Source organism: Peromyscus californicus, unplaced genomic scaffold (assembly GCF_007827085.1).
Source record: "Peromyscus californicus insignis strain IS unplaced genomic scaffold, ASM782708v3 Scaffold_1__1_contigs__length_55948999, whole genome shotgun sequence".
Taxonomy (NCBI): domain Eukaryota; kingdom Metazoa; phylum Chordata; class Mammalia; order Rodentia; family Cricetidae; genus Peromyscus; species Peromyscus californicus.
The window spans coordinates 18,433,927-18,455,090 of NW_026294492.1; the positions used below are offsets into that span (position 1 = coordinate 18,433,927).

The following is a 21,164-nucleotide window of genomic DNA, read 5'->3' on the forward strand; positions in this document are numbered from 1 at the left end:
TGAAGAAGAATGAAGCTAGATCATTCTCTCACCCTGTCCGGATCAATTGCAAATGTATCTTAAATACCTTAATGTAAGAACCAAGACTCTGAAACTGTTAGAGAAAAAAGTAGAAAAAATATTTGGAGATATAAAGATTTTCTGATCAGGATTCTGGTCACTCGGGAAAATGGGATCTCATGAAACTCAAAAAGTTCTGTACAGCAAAGATAAACAGTTAATTGAGCAAAGATAGCCTATGGAGTTGGGGGGGGCTTTGTTTACTTATGTAACAAGTCTACAAGAAAACACATAGCAATGCTGATGAAGATGTGGACAGGAGCCCTCCCGCACTGCTGGCAGCCCCCTGTGTATGTAACTTAGCTAGCTACTATATAACTCCGCTATGGAATTGTCTCAAAAAGCTGCAACAGGTGGATCAGATGACCCAGCTACACCATTTGAAGATACTAACCCAAAGGACAGTAATCAGCATATCACAGAGGTGTTTGCATATCAATGTTTATTGTAGCTATGAAACCAACCTAGGTGTTGGACAGCAGGGCCGAGGTAAAAAAAAATGTGGCCGGGCAGCGGTGGTGCACACCTTTAATCCCAGCCCTGGGGAAGTGGGGAGCAGAGCCAGACAGATCTCTTTGAGTTCGAGACCAACCTGGGCTACAGACTGAGTTCCAGGAAAGGCACAAAGCTACACAGAGAAACCCTGTCTCGAAAAACAAACAAACAAACAACAAAAAAAGTGATATGCACAATGGAAAAATTTTCAGCCGTAAGAAAGAAGTTATGTTATTTGTAGGACAATAGATGCAGCTGGGGGTAATCATATTAAGCGAATGAAGCCAGTCTCAGACAAATACGCTTTCTCTCATTCGTGGTTCCTAGGTTGTACAGTCATATATGTGTACATGGCATGAAAGGAGAAGCGAAACTGAAAGAGAACAAAGAGGACTTATGAGATGGAGAGACCGAGGAGGAGAAGGGGATGGGATCAGTGTATAGTATATACTTGGATGGAAATGTCCTTATGTATCACAGTACTGGACTTATGAGATGGAGAGACCGAGGAGGAGGAGGGGATAGGATCAGTGTATAGTATATACTTGGATGGAAATGTCCTTATGTATCACAGTACTGGACTAATGAGATGGAGAGACTGAAGAGGAGGAGGGGATGGGATCAGTGTATAGTATATACTTGGATGGAAATGTCCTTATGTATCACAGTACCATGTACAATGAATATACACAATGAAAACTGCTCTTTAACATTTGAGTAGTCTAGTCAAGGTTTTTATCAAATGCAGTACCAATTTTATCACCTGTACCAGAATCATTGGAAGCCATTTTCTACAGGTGTACTTACCTTTGGAGACTCTCTACCCCATACCCAAGGTTGCCAGTGTTAGAAACCAGACTTCTCAAAGGATTTGAAATCTCAGTATTAGAGGGAGGAAAAAAGTTTATAAAACAGTTCATTTCTGAGAACTGATTGCATACAGCTTAAGCTTAAGGTAGACTTTCTTAAAAATATCTTCACTCACAGTGGTGATTTAAATTTTTTTACTTTATGTTGCCTGAAATTCTGTTCATTAAGCATTATCTTGGAAATGCCTCTGAGGGGCTATCATTAGAGTGCTTGTTTAACATGTATCAAACCCTAGATTTTATTCCCAGCAATACACCTCCTCCCATCCACACACAGTAAAAATACCTTCTTTTAGTTAGGCTGTTTATAATTTTTTAATTGTTCAAATTGTCCTATTTTACTTAAAATTGTGTGTATGTGTGTGTGTGTGTGTGTGTGTGTGTGTGTGTGTGTGTGTGTGTGTGTGTTTGTGTGTGTGTGTGTGTGTGGTCTACATGTATGCACCATAAGCATGTAGTGCCCTCAGAGGTCAGAAGAGAGGGTTGGACCCTCTGGGTCTGGAGTTACAAACAGTTGTGAGCCACCATATGGGTGCTGGGAATTGAACCTGGGTCCTTTGGAAGAGCAGCCAATGCTTTTAACCATTGAGCCATCTCTCCAGTTCCTCTCCCCTTCTTTTTTAAGTTTCACAATGGAGCTGTATTAGAAGTGAGAAATGTAATTTTGGAAATTTACCACAGAATACAGGGGAAATTGGCAGCAAGAGTCAGGTTAGAGTTTAGTCCTGTGGTTAAGGTTAGAGTTTAGTCCTGTGGTTAAGGTTAGAGTTTAGTCCTGTGGTTAAGGTTAGAGTTTAGTCCTGTGGTTAAGGTTAGAGTTTAGTCCTGAGGTATAGGGAGCCTCGGAGGTCCTGAGAGTGGTTTACTGGGGAAGTGGGGAGTGGGGAATGCTGTCCACAAGAGTGGAATAGGAAAGGCCTGCTATTTTATATATATATATATATATATATATATATATATATATATATATATATAGAGAGAGAGAGAGAGAGAGAGAGAGAGAGAGACACTAGGATTGTACTTTGGGGAGCAACAATTTAGGGGAAGAAAAGACTTTTTCATCAAGTACTTGTTTAATGATTCCTTCTCATTTGCTCAGACCTCAGGTTTCTTGAGTGTAATCTCTTTCTGTCTCTGTCTCTGTCTCTGTCTCTGTCTCTGTCTGTCTGTCTCTCTCTCTCTCTCTCTCTCAACTTTGGGAGACTAGTTGTAAGAATGAAGATTAGGTTGAATCTGAAAAAGATAAAAGCAAATAAAACAGACTCAGATTAATGTTGTAATAAACTTTGTAAAGAAGCTTTTGTGGACTTGCCTGCCAATTGAACTATGACGTATGACATTTGTTTTATGGGTAGATGCTCATAAAATGCTAATAAATGACTAAGATGCAGTTAAAATAGGATATAATTTGTCCTGGAGGACAGGGATTTCAGAGTAAGGATGGGAATTAAGGGAACAGTCTGAGATGTGGAAGAGACTTTGTTGTTTAATTGATTTCACTTCTGTTTGATTAGCCCTAGTTAGATGAAAATAACTGCCTCAAGGTGTGGTCTTCCTGGTCTTAGAAAATTCTGGTAACCACCCATGCCTCACTTTCTCATCTACTCACAGGTCTGAGGTTGTGTGGGGAAAGTCTGGGTACATTTATGTAGGTCAAGACTTGGCTATTTGATGATGACTTTGAGGTCTTCATTTTTGAAGAGAGCTTTTCTGTTTCCTCTTATACTTCTTGTACGTAGTTGCATTTCACTAGGCTAATTGCTTTTCCTGTATCATTGTTTTCAGATGCCTGGAAACCCTTTTGAATATTCTCTAATTTGTAACTCTTTTAAATTGTGTTATTTAAAACCTTACATAATGGTTCAGATCAAATCTGATAGTTCATATTAGAATGATTATTTAATCAGTATGATTAAGATTGTCTAAATTTGTAGTTCATTTTTTTTCCCTAATGGCTCTGCTCCTTATTTTGTTTGCATTAATCAACTCTTTGATCATATAAATACCTGTAGATAAATCAATCAGCCAATTAACCTACCTACCTGCTCTCATAATCCACTACTAAGTCAGGTAGTTAGTTCTTCCTGTCTTCATAAGACAGCGGCTGTCCTCAATGAGCCTTGGGTTTTGGGGGCAGCAGGATTGGGGCACTGCCCCTTATTGGTAAAGTATCCTTGGGCTAGTGACTGTTTAAGACTCTTCATCCCTCATTGCTGATATTGTGAGTCTTCCATGAGAAAATCATTAGAAAATACTTCACACTGTGCTTTATTCATAGTAATGTTGTACTGACCTTTAATCTTTTGACCTCTATTTCCTCATCCATAACCACATTTTATTCTTTCTCTCTGTATATTTGGCTTTCTAAAATTATAAATGAAGTTATACAGTATTTTTTCTGTGTTTGGCTTATTTCACTTAGTACAATGCCCTTTGGGTTCTTCCATGTGTGGCAAATGGTAAAAATGTCTGCCCTTTTGAAGACTGAATCATGTTTCACCATACAGATGTATAGATTATCCATTGTCTGTTGATGGATACTTAGATCGTTTCCAGATCTTGTCTACTATGATAATGTTGCAGTGAGCATTGAGAATGCAGGTATCTTCTGAGGCAATTTCATTTCCTCTGGGCATTTACATAGAGGAAGAGGGATTACTGAATCATGTACAGTAGTACCCACTTGTTTTCAGTGTATATTGTCTGTGGCACCCTCACCCATGGATACCTGAAGCCTTCATATACTGTTTCACTTTTCTTATACATGGAGATGTAATGAGAAAACAGTTTGTGATGTGCACACACAGTAAGAGACTAGGAGTTGAAACTAATAATAAAATAGAAAATTATATTAGAAGCACAAATATAGTTTGTCTCTTTTGAAAGAGTCAAGACAAACGCCTATATTTCTGGATTGTAGTTTCTATATGTAACTGAAACTATGGTAAGTGAAATGAATAGGGGAGATGACATAATTCTGTTCTGGATCTCCTTCCTTAGGCATCTCTGCACAGTTTTCCTTAATGGTATTACCGGTTCTACCCAGCAGAGTACAAGGGTTCCCTGCTGTGGGATGGTCTGTATGGCAAATGTGTTGCTGATTGGTCAATAAATAAAACACTGATTGGCCATTGGCTAGGCAGGAAGTATAGGTGGGACAAGGAGGAGAATAAAGCTGGGAAGTGGAAGGCTGAGTCAGAGAGACACTGCCAGCTGCCATGAAGAGAAACAGCATGTGAAGATGCTGGTAAGCCACGAGCCATGTGGCAAGGTATAGATTAATGGAAATGGATTAATTTAAGCTATAAGAACAGTTAGCAAGAAGCCTGCCACGGCCATACAGTTTGTAACCAATATAAGTCTCTGTGTTTACTTGGTTGGGTCTGAGCGGCTGTGGGACTGGTGGGTGACAGAGATTTGTCCTGACTGTGGGCCAGGCAGGGAAACTCTAGCTACAAGTGGCGTCCAACATGGTGGCAAGAGTTTCCACCTAAAAACTGAGAAAAAAGATTCTAAAACGGAGCTAAAAACAGTTCCTAATTGTCTCAAATGGGCATCAGCTGCCGGTTTGAGCTACTGGCGGGTTTGTAGCGTGCGCACTCGACCTGCCGTGTGGTGGGAATGAGGCCTCTGCAAGTGGCACATTAAGCTGCGTGGTGGATTTAGACTTTGCTAGTACAAAACAAAAAAAAGAGGTTTCTGGGCTACACGCTGCTTGGCTAAAAGCATAGACCCCCCATAGCTCCCAGAGCTGGTGGTAAACCACGGCCATGATGGGAAGCTGAGGTGGGCAGAGCCAGCGGCCACAGCTGCTGCAGTTTAAAGCAATAGATTTACAATAAGACAGATTCAGATGTAATAGTTTACAATGTGTATAACATATACATAGGCTTGAAAGAGAAAAAAAAAGGTGATATATACTGTTATATAAACAAGTACATAGTTTTAAAAAATAAAGTCTTTAAAGAGACAGTAAAATTAATATAAAAAATAAGCCACGTAAAGATGAATATTACACAGAGAATCTGGATTGTGTTGTCTTTGGGATTCTTAACTGCAGAGAGATATTTGATTGTAAAGAGATATTTGATTTACTTAGGGATGTACTAGTAAGATACCTCTGTTGGGACCAATACTACGAACCTTTTAGCTAATTCAAAGGTGTTTCTTTTGGGACATGAAGGTGTATCTTGTATTCCATTATTTCACATACCTGGTACGTGTTTCAGGTTTGTGACTTTTGCCCCTCTTGCCTCGTGCATTGTTTATAGGTTACTTTATCCTGTGGAGTGCCATTATTTTAAGTCTAGTTTGGGGTTTGCTTATTTCTTCATTCTGTGATCTAGGAACTGAACCCAGGGCCTCTGGTTTGCTAGATGAATGAGTATTCCTTTCTGCCACCTCCATAGTCCTTTCTTGTTTTTCACAGCCAACTCTACTACTTCATCGACGTGCAGATTAGACACAGTACCCTGTGGTGACATTCCAGTCACTGTCACAAGCTCAGGCTTCAGCTTCTACTTCCTTAAAGATGGCAAAGTCCAGGGTCCATGTTTATTTGGACTTAGGTGTGTAGCACCTTTAAAAAACTCTCCAGAGCGGCTAGGAAGGGGGAAGACTTGAGTGAGATATGTGATTTCAGTGGGAATAGTAAAGAGAACAAGTGCTTATGATTATTTAATAGACTGGAGAGGTTTCAGGTTCAAGGGGGACTGCCTTTTGGGTAAGGAGTTTATTTAGAAGAGATATTAATGTCATAGAGAGGCAGCATGCTGTGAGCTCTAAGGATCGTTCAGGATCTTGTGGACATTTCAGCTTTATTGATTCTTTTGGTTTGTGAACTTGGGGTGTCTGTCCTGAGTGCACATGTGTCCTCTCCAATTTCTTATGAGTGCTTTTTACTTTTCTTTGTAGAGGTTATTTACTTCCGTGGTTAAGTGTTTTTGTTTTTTTTGTTGTTGTTGTTGTTTTCCAGACAGCTTCTCTGTGTAGCCCTGACTGTCCTGGAACTCTCTCTGTACACCAGTCTAGCCTCAAACTCACAGAGATCCACCTGCCTCTGCCTCCCAAGTGCTGGGATTAAAGGCATGTGCTACCATGCCTGACTGGTTAAGTGTTTTTTTTTTTTTTTTTTGTATGTATTTCATTTTCCTTTATGTTTCTATGGCTATTGTGAATAGTATTGCTTTCTTTATTTTTATTTTTTACTTATTATTTTGTGTAAGGGGTGTATGCATGTCTACACAGTGATGTTTGTGCCTCTGTTTGTGGAGGCCAGAGGTCAGTGTTGAGTGTGTTTTTTTTTTCCATTGCTCTCCACCTTATTTTTTGAGACAGCATCTCACGGACCTTGGAGCTTGCTATTTAGGTAGACTGGCTGGCAGAAAGAAGGCCCAGGGATCTGGCTGTCTCTGTACTGCATCCCCACACCCTCTGCAGAGTTGGGGTTACAGACAGACATCACATACCTGGCTTTCCCATGGTTGCTGTCGATCCCAGTTCACATTCTCATACCTGCACAGTAAGCACTTTACCTTTTGAACCATCTCCTCAGCCCCCAAGGTTGCTTGCTTGACTTATTTCTCAACAATTTTGTTATTGCTGTATTTTTATAAACTACAAGCCAGGCGGTGGTGGCGCACGCTTTTAATCCCAGCACTTGAGAGGCAGAGCCAGGTGGATCTCTGTGAGTTCGAGGCCAGCCTGGTCTACAGAGTGAGATCCAGAACAGGCACCAAAACTGCACAGAGAAAACCTGTCTCGGAAAACAAACAAACAAAAAACAAACAAACAACAAAAAGTCTAATTTTTGAATTTTTTCAACTTTTTCTGTCTTCTGTATTATTTTAAGCTGCCGTTTTTCTTTCTGATCGTTGTTGTTCCTTTTCTCTATAATTCCAGGTTTGTTTTGTGCTTGCTTTCTAGTCCTTCAGTTGTGTCATCTGATAGTTTCTGTGAGATATTTTTCTATTATGTAGGTACTTACTGTTACAAACTTCCATTTAAAAGAAACTGAAAAATTTCAGTTATGTGTCTGTATATGTGCTTCTTTGTGTGGGTATATACATGTGAGTACAGGTACCTATGGAGGTCAGAGGCCACAGATCCTCCTGGAGATGGGTTACAGCTGCCTTACAGGGGTCCTGGGAACTGAACTTGTATCCCCTGCACAGCAGTGAATGTTCTTAACCGCTGAACCATATCTCCAACCTCATAATGTGCAATGTAATAGTGATTTTGCTGTATCTTGTTAGTTTTGGTTTCTATTTTCATTTCTTTCAAGAACATTTTCATTTCCCTTTTGGTTTCTTTATTGACTCGATGGTTAGTAAAGAATATGTTGTCTAATTCCCATGTTTTTATACATTTCTAAAGTTCCCTTTGTTTTTTAGTTGGAGTCCATTGTGGTCTGAGACAATACATGTTATGGTTTCTGAGTTTTGTTGTTGTTATTTTGTTTTTGTCTATTGTGACTTTTTTTGTGGCTTAACACATGTTCTCTCCTAGGGCATATGCCATGTGCTGATGAGAAGAATGCTTATGCTGTAGCCGTGGGGTGAAATGTTCTGTTACATCAGTTTGTTCAATAGTATAGTTTAAAGTGTTTCATTGTTGACTTTTCTTTTTGACTTTGTTGAATTCTTGAATGATCTCTGTCTATTGATGAGAGTGGAGTGCCACTACTCTCTTGTAGTCTACCCCTTTATGTCTCATAGGTTTGCTGTACATAATTGGGTGTTCAAGCTTTAGATGTGTATGTATGTATAATTATTACTTCATGTTGTCCAAGTTCTTGCTGGAGGAGAGTGTCTTCTACTTGAAATCTGGTTTATCTGATAGAAGTATAACTTTATTTTTACAGTTGATTTCTGTTTGCATGGACTATTCCCCCAGTCATTCACTTTAAATCTCTTAGGCGTCTTGACTGGTGAAACCTCAAGGTGGAAATCACATTACTGGGTCTAGGTACTTTTGTGTATTTAGTTAGTCTAAATATTTCAGTAAGTTTAACCTGTTTGGATTCAGGGTTATTGCTACATTAAGAGAGTACTGCTACAATTTAGATTTTTTTCCATATTTGTTTTATCTGCCGTTATTCCTTCTCTTGCTGTCCATTTTTGTGCTTTGGTAGCTTTCTGGGTTGATAGGGTTTGTTTTCCCTTTGTCTTCTCTGTACCTGTTCTACTGGTGGGTTACACATATTTTTGTGTTTTCATGATGGTAGTTCCAATCCTTTGGCTTCTGGATTTAGGATTGCTTCAGTTGTCTGTTGTAAATAGGTGTGGTAGTGATGCCCTTCCACTCTGTGCTGGAAAGTGTTCATTGCTGGAGGATGACTTTTCTGAATATACTTTCCTTTGTTATCAGTTTTTTTCTTTCCAGATTATTTCAGCTCCTTTTCCCTGGCCTACAAGGTTTCTCTTGAGATGTTTGTCTAATGGATGCTGTCTTATATTTGAAGTGCTATTTATTTTAGACTTCCTGGTACTGTACTTTTTATAGTTTGACTATAATAAGTCATCGAGGGGATCTTTCTTGGCCATGTCCAATTGAAGATCTCTGAGCATCTTCTACCTGGATGTCTGTATTTTTGTCAAGATTTGGAACATTTGTGCTGTTATCTCATTAAAAATTTTTTTCATGCCTTTACCTTCTCTTCTCCTTTGAAGTATCCATAGTTCAAATACTTGTCTACATAATTATAGTTTATAAGCCTCATAGGATATAGTATTTTTTTTCTTCCTTGAAAAAAAAAAAAAGTAACTCTGGACCGGTCCTCTGAATCTTACAGAGGACCTGGGTTGAATTCCGAGTATCTACAGCTCACAACCACCTATACCTCCAGCTCCAGGGAATCCAGTGCCTCTGGCTTCTGTGGGTACCTGCACTCACACACACACATACCCACACACTGACACATAATTAAAAACAAAATAAATCTTTAAAAGAAATCTGAATCTGACTGGCTCTTTAGAAAAGTCTAAATTCAAGCTCATAAATCTGTATTCTGCTTTATCTGGACTGTTGTTGAGATTTGTACATGAGCACACATGCTTATGATGCATGTGGGGACACACACACACACACACACACACACACACACACACACACACAATTGTACTTTGCTCATATTCACTTCTCCTCCTACCCTTTCTATCTATCCCTTCACTCTGCTCCTCATCCCATGTTGTACTTCAAATAGTCTCTGCTTTTATGTCAAAATCTAGATTCCATTTATAAGAGAAAATATCTGATGTTTTAGTCCTGCCCCCATTACCTCTTTATCGCCAAGATTTTTGTTTGGTTCTTTTTCATGACCTGTTGGATCCTGTTTATGAGTCTTTGTCTCTGCTGAGGTTTTCTGTTCTTACTGAATTATCTGTAATCTCTTATATCTTGTTGAATTTTTTTATTTTATTTTTATAATATTCTTTTAAATTCTTTTTCAGGTACTTTGCGTCTTTTTATGAGCGTCTGCTGCTGGAGTTAGGATGGTCTTTTGGAGCCATTTTTTACCTTCCTTTTGCATTCTTCTTGTGTCCCCACACTTGCGCCCCCACATCTGCACATCAGGTGGGTCTGTGCATCACCTTGCCCACTTTTATCAAGTGGCTTTTGTAGTTCTAGCCTGGTCCCTGGCTGTTAGTCTTGGTTGTCTTTCAGTAGGTGTTGTGTTGGTTTGTTTTCAGGTGAATACAGTGGTGCCATCTCCTCACAGTTCTTCAACTGTAATCACACTGGGGATTCCTATTGGGTGTGGGAGTGTGGGTCAGTGGCCTAGGCTGCAGGGTATGTGGGATTGTTCTGTCAGTTGTCATGCGGCTCTTTAGGTGAGAGTGTTTGTTAGCCATTTTGATATGGTACGACTGTAGTGTTTGTGGGGGTGCCTTTTCAATTTCTGAGGGGGCCCAGGCCATTCTGGCAGGCTCAGATTGGCCTGGTGGTTCCCAGAGTGGCTGTGGGGAATTGTTGATGTCTGAGGAGTACAATGGAGCTGTAACACTGGTGGACTTTGATGTGGTACATACTAGTGTCCACAACACCTAACTGCCTTTGCAGGCTTCAGCCAGTGAAATTGCTCAGAGTGGGTCACATAGCTGCTTCTAGGCTACCAGTGGGTGGGCTAGACCACTTTGTTACTTTGCTGGGTTTTAGGAGTGATGTTTCTAACCTCATAATAACAAATGATCTCAGAGCATCCTGATCATAGTATAAGACTAGTTAAAGTAGCTGGGGTGTGCTTCTCAGTTGAAAACTATCATGCTGTAAATTCTATTTTAATTGAAATTCTGCATCTTTGCTAGTTTGTTTCTAAGAGGAGAAAGATGGTAATCTATTACTAAAAACAAATAGGCCAAAATGGATTTTCCTTCTTTGCAAGCTAACAGTATGCAAGTTTAGGAACCTCATGCTGCTTTTATTGTTAGGAGATGCTTTCTCATGCTTGTTTTTACATTGTGTTTTTTAGATAGGGCCCCACTATGTATCCCTGGCTGTCCTGGAACTCACTATGTAGACCAGGCTGGCCTTAAATTCACAGAGATCCACTCACCTATACCTCCCAAGCACTGAGATTAAAGGTGTATGCAACGACACCTGGCTGTTTAAGATACCTAATGAAATTGTAGAATTTATCCATAAAACTAGTAGACCATATCTTTGTATGTTATTTGGGTTTTGGTGCATTCAGTAGCCATTGAAGGGTGTCTGGGAAAGGTAAGATTCATTCTGGCTGATTTTAAAAGACAGTTGGAACTCTCAGCCCTTTTTTGCTCTTCTTTACCAAGCCTATAGAAATAATACAACAACAACAAAACACAACCCAATCCAACCAAAAACAACAACAACAACAAAAAAATCCATGTTTAGCTATATTGGTCCAAGAAGGGGAACTTTTGGTAATTCAGAAACTGGTGACTTTCTAAAAATAGGCTATTCTGTGGGTGATACTCATGTCCAGAGAGGTGGGAGAAGAAAAGTTTCCAAATAATCAATAGGGTGATACTTTAACATTGCTGCAACATTGGCAACCCAGCAGCTCTGACCACTGTACATTTTAACAACCATTAGATCCGAATGGATGGTCTGCTCCATGGGCAAGATGCTTGCAGCAACCTAGGTCTGCCCTTCTGGGAAGCACCCAGGGTGACTAACTGTGCTTATGAGGCCAGACGGTAACCCTGCCTCATGGCATGTTGTGTTCCTCCTCCTTCCTACTGTAACCAGTATGAGCTGAGTGTTAACGTCCAGAGTAAGTGCTATCATATTCAGCAGAATGTAACAGGATCCCGAGTACAGAAACAAGCGTTTCCAAATGTTTCACTAATGCCAGTAGCATAAAGGAGAGCCCACAAACAGGGACCTTAGGGTGAAGTAATAAGTTACAGCAGAGTTCTAAAGAAAATGTAGCTAGTCATTGGATGTTTATAAAATTCCTGATAGCCTTTAAGGAGACAAGAGTTTCAAAACAAGAGTAGGCTTTTCTTAAAAAGAGGCAATTAGAGATCTGGGGAATGAAAACAGTTGTTGAAATGGACCACTTTATTGGTGGCAGGGATCTTTTTGGGATCCAGTGATGTAATAAGATCCTGAACTAAGGTATTAACAGTAGGGATAGAGATAGAGGAACCAAATAATAGAGATGTTCAAAATTAAATTATGAAGATTAAATGTGGGATTGGAAAAGAGAACGGAGAATCCTGGAACATTCCTTAGTCCCTTCATTTTGGTTGTGTGGACAGATTATGTTACGTGTAGCCTGGTGTTAGAGCAAATACAAGGTTCTAGGCAGTTTCTGAGGCAAGAATGGAAGAAACTGTTATGGCCCTTGGATTTATTGAGATTGAGGTGCTTGTTAGCTGGCTGTGCAGAAAGCAGGGTCTGCTCAAATGGCGAGTGTGTGGATTTGAATGCAAGTGTTTGGACTTAGTTGAGATTGAGAAGTCACATGAATGGTAGTGGTGGTTTGATCTCCTGTTCATGAGTGGGAAAGCTCAGGAAGTATGGACAGACTGTGGGACAGCATGGCTGCCTCCATGTGGGAGCTTTGTGGAAAAACAGCTGCTCGCACAGGCAGGGCAGGGAAGAAAAGCTGTAGCAGTGAGAGGTGCACCAGGGGTGGTTTTGTGGAAACCAGAGAAGGAAAGGAGTGGTCGGCAGGGCCTGATTACCAGCGGGTAAATATGCATTCACTAGTGCATTTGGCGTTGAGAGGTGACCAAACAGGAATAGCTTCATGGAGTGGTGGGGAGTGGTGTGCCTCTAAAAGCAGATTACAGGTCATTGGGCAGGTGGACGTTAAGATGGAGGTGACTATGAGCACATGCTGAGACATGCAATGTCTGTGAGAGTTGGGATAGATAGCAGCAGTGGGATGCAGAGCTGAAGGGAGACTGAACTAGTATCCGTCAGTCCCATAGTGGTGGTTTGATCTCCTGTTCATGAGCCTTTCTCTGCTAGCTTCTCTTTTTACTCGATGTTTTACCTGCTCCTGTTTCAATCAAATATGTGGCTTGGACAAAAGCTACATTTTTAGTATCTTATACACCTGTTATGTGCTCATTCTCCTTAGCTACTTGAAATGCAGGTCTGTCATGGCCCAGGAGAGTCCCCTTTCTGTCTTCCAATTAACCACAGTGTCAAAAAGTAATCAATTAAGAGTCCTTGAGGCCAGGCATAGTGGCACACATCTGTAACTAGTACTAAAGCTCTCAAGAAGTTTAAGGCAGGAAGATTGTGAGTTTGAGTCTAGACTGCCTCGAAAAAAAAAAAAAATCAAGCCAGCATAGTGGCACACATCTTTAATCCCAGCAATCAGTGGCAGAGGCAGGTGGATTTCTGTGATTTCAAGGCCAGTCTGGTCTACATAGCTAATTCCAGGCCAACAAGACCTTGCCTTGCCTAAAAAAAAAAGTTTTTAAAACCAATTATGCAAACAAAGTATGAAGGAATTCTGTTTTGTCAGAGTATTTGGGAAAAAACTATATTTTAAAGAGGTAGTAGTTTGATTTGACTTAAGGGAAGACTTAGGCAGCCTTAAATGCATGAGGTTCTGTCCTACTAACAGGAAAAATGAACTGCCTGAGGGAGAGCTTGCATTCCATCTGTTTGGTTTTAATGTGTACTATCATAATTAAGAGGAGCACTGAAAAACTTGAACCTTGTTTGAGATGGGAAAAAATGATGGGTGGAGCCTGCTGGTTACCTACCTAATGTCTATTCTCTTTTTCTTTCTTAGCAAGACAGCAGCCATATTGTGGGCACATTACTGAGCGCAGCTATAAAATGACACTTCCTGGTGTCTGTAAACAGAAGTCTTTGGGCAGGGCCTCTAGGAAAGTTCTTTAAGGGGAATGGATTCATCTAGAAAACCTCAGAGGAGTTCTTATCATTTCCTCTTGTCTTCTGCTAGGACATGGATGTACTTACTGCAGCTTTGGTGATAGCTGTTGTTTGTTCATTGTTTTGTTTGCCATGAGATGATGTGGAACAATGGATACCGTGGAGCAAGGCTAGGAGGAAGAAAAGTAGAACAACCCAGGGTTCTGCGTAGCTATTGAGCTGCCGGTCTATCCCAAGTGACATTTTTCCATACCTCCTATGAGAGGAAAATAAACCTCTCTTCCAACCACAGGTATTTGTTCATGTGCAACTGGAGCTAATCCTGCATGACTCAGGGTGTCTGTAGTGACTGCAGCAAGGCTGCTTACCAGGGCCAGCCTCGGCAGCCTCTCCCAGGTGCTGTGGGAGGCCAGCCTCAGTACCATCTTCCATGCAAATGGAGAGGAGGTTGTAGAACCAGCTGATTTGGTGTCTCCAGATTTGATACAAATAAACAATTAAAAAGAAGTTTAAACATATGTCCAAATAATCCTTGAGAGAGCCTTTCACAGCTTCCAGTTCTGAAAGAATGTAAGCCATTCTCTGTGTAGATGTGAGCAGACAGGAAACTAATAAGAGGGGAAATGACTCAGGAGCTCAAAAGGACTAATTTGAGTTTTCATAGCAGATGTCAACCTGCTAAATAGTTATAACACTGTAACATGTTTAAAAAAATTAAAAACCCAGTTCATAGATTTAAAGGGAATGTGTTATGATGAGGAGTATGTTGAATACAGGTAAAAGCTTTTGGAAAATGACACCATTAATTCTGAACTAAAATTATAGTGAAAAGAAGCTTGGACACTCCAGAAAATGATTCTGTGGACTAGGATATTAGTTCAAATGATTTTCAGAATTATGGTAAGAGTCTGAGGTTCCAACAAAAAGGATGGCATACACAGTAGGCAGACCCAGGGGATCTGCCATGTATAAATTGATGTTTCTTGACAGGAATAATGTAGTAGTAATAAGCAAAATGCTCAAAGAAAGCAATGAAAATGTTGCTAAACTGGAGTCTCTCCTTTAAAAGAACTCACCAAGTAAACAAGATTCGGAGTATGTTAGTCATACTGCTATTATTTAAAGATAAGAGAAAACTCTACAGTTATTGGTGGGGGTAAAGAGTTGGGGGATGATTTTCAAAAGGTAATCAGATTGGTTGGAATCTAATCTTTAATGAAAAGCGCTACACCTTTGGATTCAAGGACTAGCAAGATTCTAGTTGAAAATTTCAGTTTCACGTGGTGGTACATGACTGTAATCGTAATCAGGAGGCTAGAGTAGGAGGAAATTGAGATTTTAGATTACTTACTTGCAAAGAGTATGAAGTGAAAGAAATGGGTGATTGTGCAGAGGTAATCAGGGTGGGTGTCATGCAGAACCTGGAAAGCAATGTCAGGTTAGTTGGGCTTTATCTTAGTGGGAAAGGAAAGCATTCAAAGGATTTTTAAGGATGCAGAAGCGATATAGATAGGATGTAGTTTGTTTTATAAAAGATCACTTGGGCCGGGCGGTGGTGGCGCAGGGCCGGGCGGTGGTGGCGCACGCCTTTAATCCCAGCACTTGGGAGGCAGAGCCAGGCGGATCTCTGTGAGTTCGAGGCCAGCCTGGGCTACCAAGTGAGTCCCAGGAAAGGCGCAAAGCTACACAGAGAAACCCTGTCTCGAAAAACCAAAAAAAAAAAAAAAAAAAAAAATCACTTAAGCTAGAGTGTGAATGTATTAGAGGTAGTGAAATTGGAGGCAGGGAGATTAACTAAGGGGTTGTCTTACTAATTCTTTTGTTCTGGTACTAAATATTTTTAGGTCAGAGGTGATCATAGACTGGCCATAGTAGGATCAGAAGGATGGAGATCATAAGTAGGTGTAGGTTTTGGTGGTTGGGTGTTAGATTGATGCAGACTTTTGCAGGTAAATAGATGATGATGATGTCATTTAGTAGGTGAGCCCTGGAGAAGACAGGGAAGGATGAGAAGTTTAGTAAGAGTTGCTTATCAGGGTACCTGAGTTGAGATCTAGTGGATAGTTATTCAGATTTAAAGTTTAGAAGAGAAACTCAGGATAGAAAACAATTTGGAAAGTGTCTTACTTTTCTAATGTGATGCTGAAACATCATGACCAAGGCAATGTATAAAAGAAAGCTTTTATGGCTTATTGATTCAGAGGTGAGAGTTCGTGGTGGAGGAGTGAAGGAACAGCTGAGAGCTCACATCTTGATCCACATCCACGAGAGAGAGCTAACTGGGAATCACATGAGTCTTCTAAAACTTCAGAGCCCAACCTCAGTGACACATCTTCTCCAATGAGGCCATACTTCCCAATCCTTCCCTAACAGTTCCACCAACTGGGTACCAATTATTCAAGTTGATGAGCCTATGGAGGCCATTCTCATCCAAACCACCACAGTGTCTGAAGTTATGGTTGTGAAAAAATCAACCTGGGAGAGTATACAGACAGACAATTTCTAGGTCATGTCCTTGGATAGTACATCTAAAATGAGGATTCTGTTAGTTCAGCAAAGTGTGGCTATTAGAAACATAAAAACTGACAAGTGGTGGAAGACAGGTCTCTTACTTAGGGAGTGAAGTTTGAAGTGAGGAGAAGACTAGAATGTACATCTAGTCATGTACATGAGCAGGAGTGTTTGTTTAGTATAGTTAACAGCTACAGAAGTGATTGTGGATACACATAAACAGATGGCTCGTCACCCTCATTCTTTCCTAGCTCGCTCAGGAGGGCCTGGAGACAGTGGCACTAAATAGCGCGCCTGCTAAGGCTCTTTGGAGAATGGCTGATTTTAGGCTAGGGCTTGGCAGAAGAATGGGGAAGCTGACCTGGAGAAAAGCGCCCAGTGACCAAGACTGCAACAATATGAGCAACAAACAAACCGAACCCATAATATTATATTATAACTCAAGCAAAAATGAAGTATTTTTTAATTCATAGGCTAAACTTAATGATTAAATAAATGATCCAATTTACTTACCTTACAATGACGAATCCCTCTTTCCCCCATGGGGCTGGAGTTTAAGTGGGTGCTGTACTTTGTGACTGAGGAGGAATGACTCTCTGAGCAGATGCTATTGAACATTAAATATGCCAAAATCAAGGTCCTTCCATGGAGTATGTTAAAGAAAATAAGATGTTCATCATGGGGGTAATTCAAGAAGAGATCCAGGGGAGACTTTGGGGCCCTAAATATAAATGCCTTTAACTTTGACCAATATTACAGAATATTTATTATAAATAAATTTAATCAGAAACTGGCAGTCATTTTGTGTCTATCAAAAGCCCCCTTAAAACATCAGCTATGCAGAATACAGTCTAGTGACTCTCTTAATTATGCATTCATCCAGTTTCTTGTATTAAGCCTTCAGAGAACAAAACTATCAAGATCATGTCATCTTGGTCTCCCATGACATGCAAATGTCTGTGTGCTCAGTTCTGATTTAATATGTCATCTGTCTGTACAGAACCTCTCTGCGAGAAACATCATTTAAATAATGTGCATTTTCTAAAATTACCTTTGAAACTTAAGTCCACTAGGTTCATTGTTACTTGAGTAACTTCATATAGTTCAGATAGAAATTTCACGTTTTCTTCTTGTCAACAAATGTAAACTTAGAGCCTGGAATAGACAGGTTGAATTTTGACACTTAATATTGGCAATTTGCTGCTACTATAAGCATGATAGTACCTGTTTAAGTTGCTTAATTGCACACAACAAAAATTACCCCCAAACTTGATATCTTAAATAGTTTTTTTTTGAACAGTTATATGGGACCAGAGTGTATGGACAGCATTTAGCTGGGGGTTCTGCTCTTATGTGCCTCAACTGGGATCACACTCACTTAGTTGCTTGTTCCTCTGCACTGGTCTGTCTGTAACTTCACTCATATGACTGACACTTCCAATATCTATGCATGGCTTCTCCACAGCATTGTGATGTTAGATGTTCAGACTGGTTACACTGTCTTCTGGATTTCAAGAAGCAGAAGGGGAAAGCTGCTGGTCCTATCCATTTCTAGAGTTTAAGAACAGCATTTCCATCATATCCCCTGGTCAGAGTAAGATGCAGGGACAGCCAGGTTCAAGGGACTTGGAAGTGAAGTCGCATCTTTGGATAGGTCATCTGATGTGCACTTGAAGGAATCCATGACAGTCATCTTTGGAGGAGATAATGTGACCATATCATTTATCATATTATGTAATCTTTTAATTGTATTTACAGAGTTTTGATTGATATTATGCTTTAATTTATAATCCTGTTAGAAATTGGATGTTATAAATGTTAAATAAAAATTGTTTTAATGTAAAGGATTTTAAAATCAGGGGAAGCCCTGCTACAAGTTTTTTAGCCTGGTGTGGTAGCTTGCACCTATAATCTCCGTGTGTGGGAAATGAAGACTTTAAGATTGCAAGTTTAATGCCAGCCTGGGCGACATGGCCAGTTCTAGGCCAGACTAGGCTATAGAATGAGACCTTGTCTCAAAAAGCCAAATGAAATAAAAAAATATAAAGAACTCTTATTGGTTTTGCTCTGTACAAATTTATCCTGGATTAGAACTCTATAGCACCTTCACTTAGTAATTGGAGATGCACTATGAGAATTTATCCTGGTGTGAAAAGTTAGTGACGCATTTTCTAACTTTCTAAAGCCCTGGTAAACTTTGTGAAACACAGCTTATCAAAAATGATCATAATTAAGCTGGGTGTGGTGGCTCATGCCTTTAGTCCTAGCACTTGGAAGGTGGAGGATTTCTGTGAGTTCAAAGTCAGCCTGGTCTATATAGTGAGCTCTAGGGCAGCCAAGTCTATGTAGAGAAACCCTGTTTCAAAAAACAAAACAAAACAAAAAATTATCATAATTAAAAACGTGGATACTTTAACCAAGTAATTTTGCTTCCTGAGTAACATAGCATGATATTAGTGTCAAAATATTGGAAGCAGTAACCAGTGAGAGACTAATTAAATTGCATATATAGTATATTTTGAAATTGTTTAAAGGGTTATATATGTGGAGATTATATAAAAATGACATGAGCTGAGCTGTAATACACAGGAAGAATCTGAGAACGTGCCTTCATGGTAAAGGGCTTGCCTCGTGTTCCCAAGGCTCTGGTTGGATCACCAGCATGAAGGTAGAATAGAAGACTAAAACATATCTTATTCTACTGTGAGAATATGGTACATACCCTTCTTGTAATGATACGAGATGTTATAGTGCCTATGTGATCAGCTGAAGTAGGGTGAATGACATGGGCAGTGTGACATAGCCCCAGACTACTGTTGGTGTTCTGAGAACACCTCAAGAAAAGTATCTGTTGTATGCATTCCAGAATGAGATAGCACAGAATTTGCTGTATTACCCTGAGTACCATACAATTTAAAACTTATCAATTACTTTTTGGAATTTTCTGTTTAATATTTTGGACTACCATTGACCACAACAGGTAATTCAAACTGGAAAACCAAACGCCAGCTAAGGAGAGAGTACTACATTTCATTATGGATATTTCTTTGTTTGAGGCAGAATACTGAATGCTCCATTTAGACAGGAGTGGGCAAAGAAGGAGGAAAGGATTAGTGGGAAAGTTTAAACACATGGATCGGATATCTAGATTGTGTGTTGAGGGTTGTCCGACTGTTCAGATGGTTCCCTATTATTTTATTGGGTATTTATTTTCTTGCTGTATTAAACAATTCATTATATTCTAGAAACAGGTTCTTTATCAGATATTTATCTTGCAGATAGTTTATGGCTTAACATTATGTTTTCTATGTTTGATTTAATTTGAGCACATGAATCTTTCATTTATTTTGTTTTAATTATTCTAAGTATTTCTTTGTCTTTTTTGCATGCATGTATGTGTGTGGTATGCATGTGTGTCTGTAGGCTTTGTTAAAAGTTCTTTGTGTGTGTAGGGTGATGTTGGGAGAATATTTGTTTCTGGTGAGAACTATTACTCCCAGATTTTAAAAGATGTATATTTTAGCCACCTTTCATCTCAGCACTCAGGAGGCAGGAGCTGGTGGATCTCTGAGAGTTTGAGGATAGCCTGGTCTGCAGAGTGAATTAGTTCCAGAACAGCCAAAACTATATAGTAAGACCCCGTCTCAAAAACAAAACAAAACAAATTTAAAAAGATACGTGTCTTCACCATTTCACGTCTTGCTTAAAATGTCACTCCATATGTCATATGATAGACTCATGGCAAGTTGTTCTCATTTTTAATCTTCTATTTTATGCTATAGTACATTTGTAAAATTTCTGTATGTGTTTTGTATCTACAATATATTATACTATTCTTTGTTTAATCAGTAAATAACCTCAAGTGAACAAAAATAAGAGGAGAGCTGAAAAGATGGCTCAGTGGTTAGTTACTTGCTCTACAAGTGTGAGGACCAGAAGTCTGATCTCCAGAACCCATGTAAATCTTGGATGTTCATGGCAGCTGCCTGGGGCTTCAGCTTCAAAGGCGAAGACCCCAGGAGATCCTCAGAGCAGGCTGGCTAACAAGTCTAGCTGTATTGGTAAGCTCTGGGTTTGATTGAGGGGCCTACCTCATTGAATAAGATGGAAGATTGATGGAGAGTGTTTCCCAACATCAGCCTCAGGCCTCCAAATGCATGAGTAACAATGTGCATGTGTACTCACACATGCATGCCTACATACATGTAAACATGTACACATACATGCACATCACACAGAAATAAAAAAATGGAAAAATAAAAAATAAGAGGAAAACATTTTATATTTATTTTCCTTTTCCAGCACTACTCATTTGGGTTTTTTTTGTAGATACAGGTTTTCACTTGGCCTTATATGCTCTTGCCTGGAGAACTTCCTTTAACGTTTCTCATACTTGCTGGTCCACTTTTTTTAAAAACTAGATTGTCTAATATTGTTACAGTAAAGTTTTCTATGATTTCAACACTTATCATTTCTGATTTTGTTGGTCATTTTATCTCTTAGTAGAAGGTCTTCTTTTTTTAGATTTCTTTTATTATTATTTATGTGTGCATGTGTGTGTGTGTATGTGTGTGTGTATACATGTGTACATGTATATGGCTGCCCATGAAGGCCAGAAAAGGGTGTTGGATTCCTTGAGCTAGAGTTGTAGGTTGAGAGCAGCCTAATGTGGATGCTAGGACTGCATATTGGACTTCTGCAAGAGCGACAAGCACTCTGAACCACTGAGCCATGTCTCCTTCGTGAGCTTCCTAAGTGTTTACTTATGTTGGGTCCTTGCAGAGGGACAGAGGCGACTCAGGTGACCTCTTTTGCAGCTCTCTCTGGCCCTCTGTGCTGCAGCTTGAGTCCAAGTCAGGAACTGAGCTGGGTTTGGGTTTGCAGTCA

The 21,164-nt window shown here is 39.8% G+C and overlaps 1 protein-coding gene across 8 annotated transcripts in view; it reads left to right on the plus strand.

Moving 5' to 3' along the window:
• The window catches only part of Ncoa1 (nuclear receptor coactivator 1), a 336,679-nt gene that overhangs the window by 163,064 nt on the left and 152,451 nt on the right, over window positions 1–21,164 (plus strand). For 4 of the 8 annotated variants that reach the window (XM_052745989.1, XM_052745994.1, XM_052745996.1 and 1 more), the window contains exon 1: window positions 9,875–9,998. The exons of the other annotated variants lie outside the window; for them this stretch is intronic. The gene's annotated coding sequence lies outside the window, so the exon portion shown is untranslated. Of the gene's footprint in view, window positions 1–9,874; window positions 9,999–21,164 lie in introns of those variants that run through there. 8 annotated transcript variants of the gene reach the window in all.